The following is a 10,841-nucleotide window of genomic DNA, read 5'->3' as shown; positions in this document are numbered from 1 at the left end:
TGCCTAGATTTAAATAGTCAGTTACTGTCTTATTATAATGGCTTTTCTCCGCTTCTAGTTCAATTTTATTTTATCAAATATCCCCCTTGTCATCAGGATCATGAAAAATGCAGACACACACAGCTAAAGCCAACATACATTCTGATAAGGATCTCCTATGCTGTGATTGTAAAACCTTGTTGTGTCTACCTTTCCAATTGTATTGGTTATTTGTTTAGGGTTCTTCTTGAATTGAAAATAAACCTGCCAATATCATAATGGTATTATACAAATCTATAGTGCAGCCACATTTGGAGTACTGTGTACAGTTCTGGTTGCCTCATCTCAAAAAGGATATTGTAGACTTGGAAAAGGTTCAGAAAAGGGCAACTAAAATGATCAAGAGATGAGGTGACTCTTCCTAGGAAATAAAGGTTGCAGCGTTTAGGACTTTTGTTATTACATTATTGTCATTGTGCTGTATCAATAAAGCATACTTTATCAATGTTGCCCATAAAGGTAAGGTAAAGGGACCCCTGACCATTAGGTCCAGTCATGACTGACTCTGGGGTTGCGGCGCTCATCTCGCTTTATTGGCCGAGGGAGCCGCCGTTTGTCCACAGACAGCTTCCGGGTCATGTGGCCAGCATGACTAAGCTGCTTCTGGCGAACCAGAGCAGCGCATGGAAACGGCATTTACCTTCCCACCAGAGCGGTACCTATTTATCTACTTGCACTTTGATGTGCTTTCGAACTGCTAGGTTGGCAGGAGTAGGGACCGAGCAACGGGAGCTCACCCCGTCACGGGGGTTCGAACTGCTGACCTTCTGATCGGAAGGTCCTAGGCTCTGTGGTTTAACCCACAGCGCCATCCCCATCCCAATGTTGCCCATTTTTTACATTTTTTAAAATACATTATATAATAACATTACAGAATGGGAGTTGGCATAAGCCAATGTTGCCCATAGGCTTATGCCAACTCCCATTCTGTAATGTTATTATATAATGTATAAAAAAATTACTTCCCTGAGGTAGAAGAATACATATGATGAATACATTCAAAATTGGTTTCCTCTGCATTCTTTTCCTACTTTTAAAAATCTGTCAGTGGTATTTGTTGTTGCCTAATAAGCTCATATCAAAACAACTACTGTTCAAGGCATTAATTTGTGAATCTACGTCCATCTGTTCCGTTGAAATAATGCTGATGTTATGGTGACATCTTGGTGTTGATGCTGTTCATCTTTTCTTCTTCTTCCAGTAATTACATAAATTGTAGTCCTAGCTTGTTGGCTTTGTTCTTAACCAAATGGCTTGTTTTATTCTGCATGTTCAATTTTATTTTGAGAGAGTTATTATCCAGAGCTCAGTAATTAAGATGCTAATCAGTGCACAAATCAGTAATAATGCATTAAATCATTGAGTGAAAAATGGGCAGAATTTTACGACCAGTCATCCCTCATGTACGCTTATAAAGAGATGTCTGTTCAACAGGTTGTCACCTTACCTTTTAGGCATTGGACAGTTGACGTGTATTCTGACTTGGAATATTTGACTTAAGATTTGTTCACCTAAAATTTTTGTTTGAGTCTACTTTTTATTTAGGAAGCAAGATTTAAATCTGGGCAGAGCAATTCTATTGAGGAGCTCGGCAGCACAGAGTGACTAGGCAGAAAGCAGTCAGTTTTGTTGTAGTTTGTTGTTGTTGCACAGCTGAGGGGTCCAAGAATTGGGTCCCTGGAAGATGCTGCAGGGCTCTAGCTCCAGTGGATACAAAGTTCCTGATACCCCAAGCATCCCATTTGGCGACTTTCTGCTAGCTAGCGCTAGTGCCAGTGGAAGAGCTCCCAGTGGTAACTTCCTTTCCTCCAGGGCGAAGCTCAAGACTTCCATTGTGGCAAAGCCTAGTAGGGAACTCTTCTGTATGACTCCATGTCATCTAAGGCATTCTTCACTACCAACCTTACTGTATGCTTGTGAAATGCAGACCACTTATCTAAGACCACACCACTATCAACATCAGGGGGAGTTAGGATCTTACCCTTAGTTGATCAATCAATGAATCAATTTTGTGAGAGCAAATCGTGATCAGTGGGACTGAGAGTTAAGACTTAGCATGCCTGTTTATTCTTTGAAGTTATTTTAGTTGTAATCAGTGCTTTTTTTCCAGCCAGGACTCACTAGAACTCAGTTCTGGCACCTCTCAGGTAGGAGTCATTGCCATTATAAGAGAACAAGGAAGGTTTGCATGGTGAGTTCTGGCACCTCTTTATCTAGAAAAATAGCACTGGTTTGTGAAATGATGGTGGTTTTTCTATCTATAGCTTTGTTTAATTGTAAGTTATTTTACACTTTCTTCTATGCAGTGGCACCTCGGGTTACAAACGCTTCAGGTTACAAACACTTCAGGTTACAGACTCTGCTAACCCGGAAGTAGTGTAAAATGGACATCCTGAGGTAAAGTTAATAACTTTACCTCAGGATGAGAACAGAAATTGCGAGCCAGTGGAGCAGTAGTAGCGGGAGGCCACCATTAGCTAAAGTGGTACCTCAGGTTAAAAACAGTTTCAGGTTAAGAACAGACCTCCAGAACAAATTAAGTACATAACCAGAGGTACCACTGTATCTTAAATAGGCATCTGTATTTCCTGGTTTGAATATTTTTGCGTGTGTTTCCTATTTTCTGGTAAGTCACTGTGAACTGCCTGTGGCAAAAAAGCGACTAATAAATATAACAACAATAATCTATATGAGATTTGGTAACATGTAAAATTAATCATTGATTAATTCATCAATGCATAAACCCATTAGAAACCAACAGGATATTTCAGCACCTTGCCCTTGGTTACCATTTAACAGATCTCTCTCTCTAGTACTACTGGTAATAAAAAAGAAGATTTTCGAATGGCTTTTTAAATGTTCAGCTATTAAATTAAAAGAGGGGAAATGATGCAAGTGCGCTGGGAAACAGATGTCTCTGTGTTGTAAACTGGTATATCCATTACGCCAAGACAGAAACAGCTGTGAGATGACTTGCATAAATTGAGTGTAAATTAGCTAGATAAAGCCTCTCTCATCCAGCAAGGCGCTTTAACTCTTTCTTGCTTACAATTTTCACCTACATACTGAGCTTAATGGACAAGGTTGGGAGGGGAGCTCTGCTGAGTTTATTGGAAAAGTGGAGAAAATGTGAATTAATGAATAAGCAGTCTAATGAGGTAGATTCCAATCCATTGTTGTTATTGTTGCATATATATCCATCTATATTGTTATAGATTTGGGGAGGACCCCCCTAAACCCTAGAAATTAATAAATGATAGGATTTTGATGATTTGGGGTGTGAAGGAAGAAATACAAACTGCAGAGGAATTCCTGGACTTTGTTGTTGTTTAGTCGTTTAGTCGTTTGCGACTCTTCGTGACCCCATGAACCAGAGTACGCCAGGCACTCCTGTCTTCCACTGCCTCCCGCAGTTTGGTCAGACTCATGTTTGTAGCTTTGAGAACACTGTCCAACCGTCTCGTCCTCTGATTTTGATGATTTGGGGTGTGAAGGAAGAAATACAAACTGCAGAGGAATTCCTGGACTAGCCTAATGTAAAATGGACAGATGATATGGAAGATGATATCATCAATCCTGTTGTGAAGTCCCTTCTCTGCTACACCACTGCTGATCAGTTGATAAGAAGGCATTCTTTGTTAATAATAATAATAATAATAATAATAATAATAATAAATTTGTTATTCTGCCCATCTGGCTGGGTTTTCCCCAACCACACTAGGCGGCTTGCAGCAAAATATAAAAACAATCCATGTTTGTTCCATTCATGTTTACCTTCTCATCTGCAGAAAAATAATACACCCAACTCACATAGGAGGTAAAATCAGTTGCCTATGTTCATGTGTACTCCTCAAATATATCTTCTCCAGGGACTGTACAGCACACTCACCTACTTATAACTTTCTCTTGGTTTAAAGTGATGAATTCCTTCTTCCCCCAAACACTCAGAAGTAGTAATTCTGTTTCTGATCACAGAAGACGGCTCAAATTTAGCTTCAAAAACTGCACATTTATTGCACTTAGATTGTATTCATTTCATTTTCAGCTCCTTTTCACACTCAACTGTTTGTGGGGAGACCAGAATTTTATTGAGAGATTGTGCTGTCACTGCTGTAAGAAGATGAAACAATTTCTCAAGGCTCCTTTTTAAATATTAATCTTTTGAGGGAAATTGTTACTCTTTCAATGAAACATTCCACCCTTTCGGGATTGCATAGTCTTCAATGATTAGAATGGGATTTGAACAGTGAACCCCCAGCCATTCAGTCAATCAATGACCTTCAAAGACCTTCCAACATACAAGGTGTGACCAGAGGGTATGCCTTCCTCCATTTTAAGGCAGTTATGTGTGCATAGCCTTACAATGTCTTTAAGAATGTGAGAGGAGCCTTGCTGCATCAGACCAAAGGCCTATCCAGGCCTGCATTCAGTTTCTACAGTGGCCAATCAGATGTCTATGGGAAGCTCGCAAGCGACAACATGGTGGCAACAGCCCTCTGCCCCATTCCTCCTGTTCCCTAGCCATTGGTGCTCTGTCTCTGCAGTGGAGGTAGCCCTGGGTAGCCTTATCCACCACGAATTTACCCAATCCCTTTATAAAGCCACCTTTCTATTGTTTGCTTCGTTTGCAAGTACAGTTGTACCTTGGATCTCAGGTGCCATGGCTCCCAAACAAATCGGCTCCCGAACAATCGAAACCCGAAAGTGAGTGTTCCAGTTTTCAAATGGTTTTGAGAAGCTTCCTGCAGCTAGTCAGAATCCGCACTTTGGTTTTCAAATGTTTTGGAAGTCGAACGGACTTCTGGAATGGATTCTGTTCGACTTCCAAGACTGTATACAAGAAGAAGATAAGGCGGTTTGTTGTGCAAGCTTTGGCCCTGCTCATTTCAACAAGGATGTGTGTTTCAACAAGGCAAATGCACTGGAAAGTGTGGAGAAACCCTTGCTTGAGGCATCATTTAACTTCCCTACAAACAAATCAGAACGAGTGCTTATTTAATAGCCAGTGTTGCTGAATCGCCCCACAAGCAATCAGGGTCTGGAAGCACCCATGGCTGTCCCCCGCCCCCCGGCCCAGCTATAGCCTCTTGTTGCATTGAACACTATTTAAGGGAGTCTCCATCTCCCAGTAATAGTTTAAAGGACCAAGGTGGGAGCAACCAAGCCACAGTGGAGCACCAAATATGACATTGAACCTTTGTGACTCTTTAAAGATGAAAATATATCTTGCCATTTCCCCCTGTATACCCATTTGTAAAGTACTTTATAAACTACAACATCTAAAATATGCCCTTTGTATTTACATCTGAAGTAGGGCTAGCTCACACAGATCTAGCTGACCCAGAGTAGTTTGCTTCCCGGAGGACAGCCTGACTCTATTAAAAGACTATTTGCAAATGTCTCCAGCATTTTCAGCGCAGTCTCATTTCTAAAGTGTGGTACTTTACTCCTCAGTGACTGTCAAATTATCCTGCAATGATAAGTGGAAACACTGTGGTAAATCTAGATAAATGCAAGTTATTTCCTTCAACAGACTTTACTTTTTTTGATGTGGCACAACATCACTACCTAATAGGCATACCTAATATATGCATTTTTATACACACTTTTCCTTAGTATGTGCATTTGTGCACCTTGCATAGCTAGAGAATGGCATTGCAAAATTTGGAGAAGTTCAAATTTCAAAGGAGGTCTGTGTTTCAGTTTGCACAATGTTTCAGATACTGAGAGTTGGGCAAGTTTGCCTTTGCATCATATCTCTCCCCCTTTCTTAAATGAGCTGCACCTACAGGCAGGATTCAGTGCAGCCTCTCTGCTTCCCACCCCCCCAACAGGATGAGCTTAGCTTTTCCCTGCCCTCAACAGACATCTTTGCCTCCGCTTCATAGTCATCAGTGCTGGCCTTTCCTGTGTGCTTCAGGTGGGCTACCTGCCTTTTAAAAAAATTGCTTGAAGGGCTATGTAAACCTTTATGCAATTACAAGTTCATTTAGTGCCTTAGAATCATAAAATCATAGAGCTGGAAGGGACCCCAAGGGTCTTCTAATTCAACCTTTCTGAATCTCAACATGCAGTTCCCCCATCCAGTTTGAAACCATACTGGATCCTGCTTAGCTTTGCAAATATGCTAGCAGTTTTATTGCTGTACCACTTGTGTTGCTGTAGTCTTATTTTAATCAATTTGTCTCCAGTCACAAAAATGTTTTTTACGGGGTATAGAAAAAAAGGAAAAGGGCTAGTGCACAGTGGCAGGGCTCTGCATGCAAATGGCCCTTGGTTAAGTCCCCAACATCTCCAGTTAGAGCTAGCAAAGGCTGCTGACTGAGACCCTGAAGAACCACAGCCAGTCAATGGTACTGAGCAAGGCGGACCAGGGGTCTGACTCAGTAGAAGGCAGCTTCCTACCTCAGCCAATCAGCACCAGGCACAGCCAGTTCTATTTCCTGACTGCAGAAGCAGGCTTCCTTGAGCTCTGCCTTGGAGAGGAATAGTAGCTGTGTTTGATCTCCATAAAGTGAGTGCATTTTCAGAGAACAAGCACTCATATTTTTAGGCATGTATATACCCACCCAACTTATTTGTCCATTCCCATTAAAAAATGCAGGCAATACAACCTGAGACTTGAGGCTTGCTATTCAATTTTTCTTAAGCACTGGATTTAGAAGGAACTGATTGCAACTCATCCATGTAGTATATTAGTCTACTTCCAGTTTGTTCCATTTTAATTCCATTTCTCCTTGCTCTTTCATTAGGAAATGGGATAAAGAAGAATTACTCTCCCTGTCAATATGCTGTAATTTATTTTGTAATGCATTAATCCTAGCTCCTAGTATCTTGTAATACATTTTCTGATATAACTGGGAGTACATTTGTGCATAAGTGCTTTGTTATCTCTAACAGACAACAAAAGGAAGATGCAAGTCCCCCCCCCTTCCTATCCGTCTATTAAAATTGAAAACTGAATTACATGCATACCATATTATTACTTTCTTTGAAAAATTAAAAGCCAAGTTCACCAGATGCTCCAAATCCCCTTCCCTTCTTCTGAAGCTGACAGTTGCGATGTGCCCTTTCCTTTAATAGGCCTGTGGGACAATGTTATCAGTCATCTGTTTAATGACTTTTCATCAGAGGTAGATACACCAGAACTGCGGAGTATTGTTTCTCATTAGATTGATGTACATTCAAATTGGCATCAGGATAACTACCACTGCTTCTTGGAGCATTATCTTCAAAGCTGCTTTGGTGTGATCAGATCATGTGCCCTTCTGAAGATGTTACCCTCATCTTGAAGGTGACATGTGGCCTGGCCAGTGAATGAAGAAACAAAGAGAAGGTACCTTCTCAGAGGTACACAGGAGTATGTTTGTTAAGACTCAGCTGTGTGTTATGAATCCAACTACTCTTCCTCAGAGCCAGTGTGATGGCACTGCTAGAGTAGTGGACCAGGACGTGGGAGGCTAGTTTCAAATTCCCACTCAGCCACCAAGTTCACTGGGTGACCTTAGACCAGTCACTCACTCTCAGCCTTACCTACCTTGCAGGCTTGTTGAGGGGGATTAATGAGGAGGGAGGGAACAATGTATGCCTCCTTGTGTTCCTTATAGAAAAAAGGTGGGGTATAAATGTAATAAATAATAAATAAATAAATAAAAGTAGAATTGCATATATATTATCCATTTAAAATATAATATAAAATTAGCAACATCATAATTTTATTATTTTTATGCCACCCACCTGACTGGGTTGCCCCAGCCACTCTAGGCAGCTCCCAACATTATAAATGCAGTTACGTCTTTAAAACCTTGAATTCTCCATTCAAAAGCAACATGTCACCCATAATAACTGCTGTTGGTTTTGCTGCTTGCTTTGTTCTTAGGTCGGATTTTGTCTGGTTTTCAGCTTGAACTTTTACCTAAGTTTGTACTGTGTCAATTCTGCGTAAGACAGAATACAAATTTGCAGAGTTGGATCCAGTGCTGCCATCACACTCATGCAGAAGAATTCTTCTTGTGCAGCAGAACTTTCCTCTTCCTTCCTCTCTGCTGCAGCCCACCATGCAACCTCAAAATCTCTAGAGGATTGAGGGACCCTGTTGAGCAGATTTTGGGTGCTTGCAAGAGAGGTGAAGAAGGGCATGTCCCTTGGCGCAAGTGGAACCCTCCATTTGCACTGTACAGTGGTACCTTGGGTTACAGACGCTTCAAGTTACAGACGCTTCAGGTTACAGACTCCGCTAACCCAGAAATAGTACCTCGGGTTAAGAATTTTGCTTCAGGATGAGAACAGAAATCGCGTGGTGGCAGCACGGCAGCAGCAGGAGGCCCCATTAGCTAAAGTGGTCTTCAGGTTAAGAACAGTTTCAGGTTAAGAACGGACCTCCAGAATGAATTAAGTTCTTGACCCAAGGTACCACTGTATTGCACACAAACCATAAATGATAGTAGTAAATAATAACTCATTCAACAGAGTAATGTGACAAACTCTATAGTTATGGACAAACTATTAAATGCTGTACAGTCTCAGCCAGACCTTGAGGTTGGCTGTGGGGAGGCTCTTCTGGCAGTGCCGCCAGTGACCAAGATTGTATTCATGTGGCCATACTGACTGCAGTATTTAACAGAGAGGTTAGTGATTGTGATTTTTAAATTGTATTTTGTTTTCTGTGCTGACTGATCATTGTATTTTAAATTGCTCTGACCCACCCTGATCACCAGTCATGAGGGATGGGATATAAAACCTACAAAATCAAATAAAAATAAATAAAAGTAAGGACAGTAGAACACTGATGGATCAGACTAAAGGCCGCCTGAGTCCAGCAGGCCACTTTCCTTTTGCTTTTATCCAGTCGCTGTTTACCATTCTGCTCCCAACCATATTTGCATGGTTAGAGCAGTCATCTAGATGCGCACAATCCTGGCATGGTGATGTCTGTTCCTCCAGGAGCCTGGTTATGCCTTTACTGTACTTCCATCCCTTCTGCCCCAGCATTGTAACTATGAGTGCAACTGTGAAAACATTTCTAGTACAAGACTACCCTCTGCTGCCACTAAGTGAGAAAGCATCCGTGGGAAAGTGTCATGCAGTTAAGCTAAACTAAACTCACAGGAGTCCAAGTTAATGCTATTGTTGTTTATTTTGTCTGCTTCTCTCCCCCGCAGTTGCTTCCTCTAAGTCCAGTGGAAACAGACCCGGCTGGGGGTGGTTTCTGTGTCACTGCACAAGTTTTCCTAAGCCCATTTTATGGGATATGCCCTTTCCTTTTATGCTGTGCTTCCCTGGTTGAATTTATTGATTTGTGCCTTTACCGGCACAGCCTCCTGTCCTCTGTTAAATATTCAGGTCTCTCTCTCTCTCTCTCTCTCTCTCTCTCTCTCTCTCTCTGGCATCCTTCCTAAAGGGAAGGTGTTCAATGGCTTTCATCCACCTCATCAACGGTGGTGGCTGATGCCTTTTGGGACTGGTAAGAAGGAAGGCGGGGGGGGGGGGCAGTGGTATATGGAGCCAAAGCCAATAATGGGTGGAGCCAGAGACAGACAGGGCCAACTAATTCTAGCTTTGCCCCCATCTTCTTCTCACTTCTGAGTCCTGCAAGGGAGGAGGAAGCTGGCAGCCCAGGCCACTCCCTGGGCTGGTTGCAAGTAAGAAGTCAGGCAGGTGGGAGCTGCCTGAGGGCAAACTGATGTCAGTGGGGCAGTGCCCTATTCACCCAAATGGACCATCCTCCACTGCTTACAAAGAAGGGGCTTGGAAAGGGAACCCACAGATACAGGTTGTCTTTCAGTGGAGGATTTCAATCATTCCGTTGCAAACTTGCCTTTTCTGCATGATCCCGTGTGGAGCATCCTAAAATATCTTAATCACTTATCTTTTTCTAGCTCAAGTCCCATTGACTTGGATCCTTAGGGAATCCATTGAATTGTTAACTAGGGAAAGGAAGTTCCCCATTCCCTCCTGAAACGATAAGCCATAATATCACTAGGATGTTTGTCAGAAAGGTTCTTAAGGTGTCTTGTCACATTTTAGGCCCTTACTATTGCTAAGGATCACTGCTGATGGTGACAGCAATCACAAAATTAAAAGACGCCTGCTTCTTGGGAGAAAAGCAATGGCAAACCTAGACAGCATCTTAAAAAGCAGAGAATCAGCTTGCCAACAAAGGTCTGTATAGTTAAAGCTATGGTTTTCCCAGTAGTGATGTATGGAAGTGAGAGCCGGATCATAAAGAAGGCTGATCGCCAAAGAATTGATGCTTTTGAATTATGGTGCTGGAGGAGACTCTTGAGAGCCCCATGGACTGCAAGAAGATCAAACCGATCTATTCTTAAATGCTCACTGGAAGGACAGATCCTGAAGCTGAGACTCCAATACTTTGGCCACCTCATGAAAAGAGAAGACTCCCTGGAAAAGACCCTGATGTTGGGAAAGATGGAGGGCACAAGGAGAAGGGGATGACAGAGGACGAGATGGTTGCATAGTGTTCTCGAAGCTACCAACGTGAGTTTGACCAAACTGCAGGAGGCGGTGGAAGACAGGAGTTCCTGGCGTGCTCTGGTCCATGGGGTCACGAAGAGTCAGACACGACTAAACGACTAAACAACAACAACAGCATTGCTAAGGAGGTAGTGGTGTGGAAGCATATTGCACTCCCAGTTCAATTCCTAGCCTGAAGGGGCTGGAATAAAATCTATTTATCTCCCACCTGTCTCTTTGATGCAGACTCCTACAGATGAAGTTGGTTGTATCTCATGCCAGCCCCTAACTCTTCTAACCGCAGAGCTATATTGTCCTCCAGTTCTGTG

The sequence above is a fragment of the Podarcis cretensis genome, assembly GCF_951804945.1.
Source record: "Podarcis cretensis genome assembly, chromosome: 1".
Lineage (NCBI taxonomy): Eukaryota > Metazoa > Chordata > Lepidosauria > Squamata > Lacertidae > Podarcis > Podarcis cretensis.
This window is presented reverse-complemented; position numbering follows the sequence as displayed.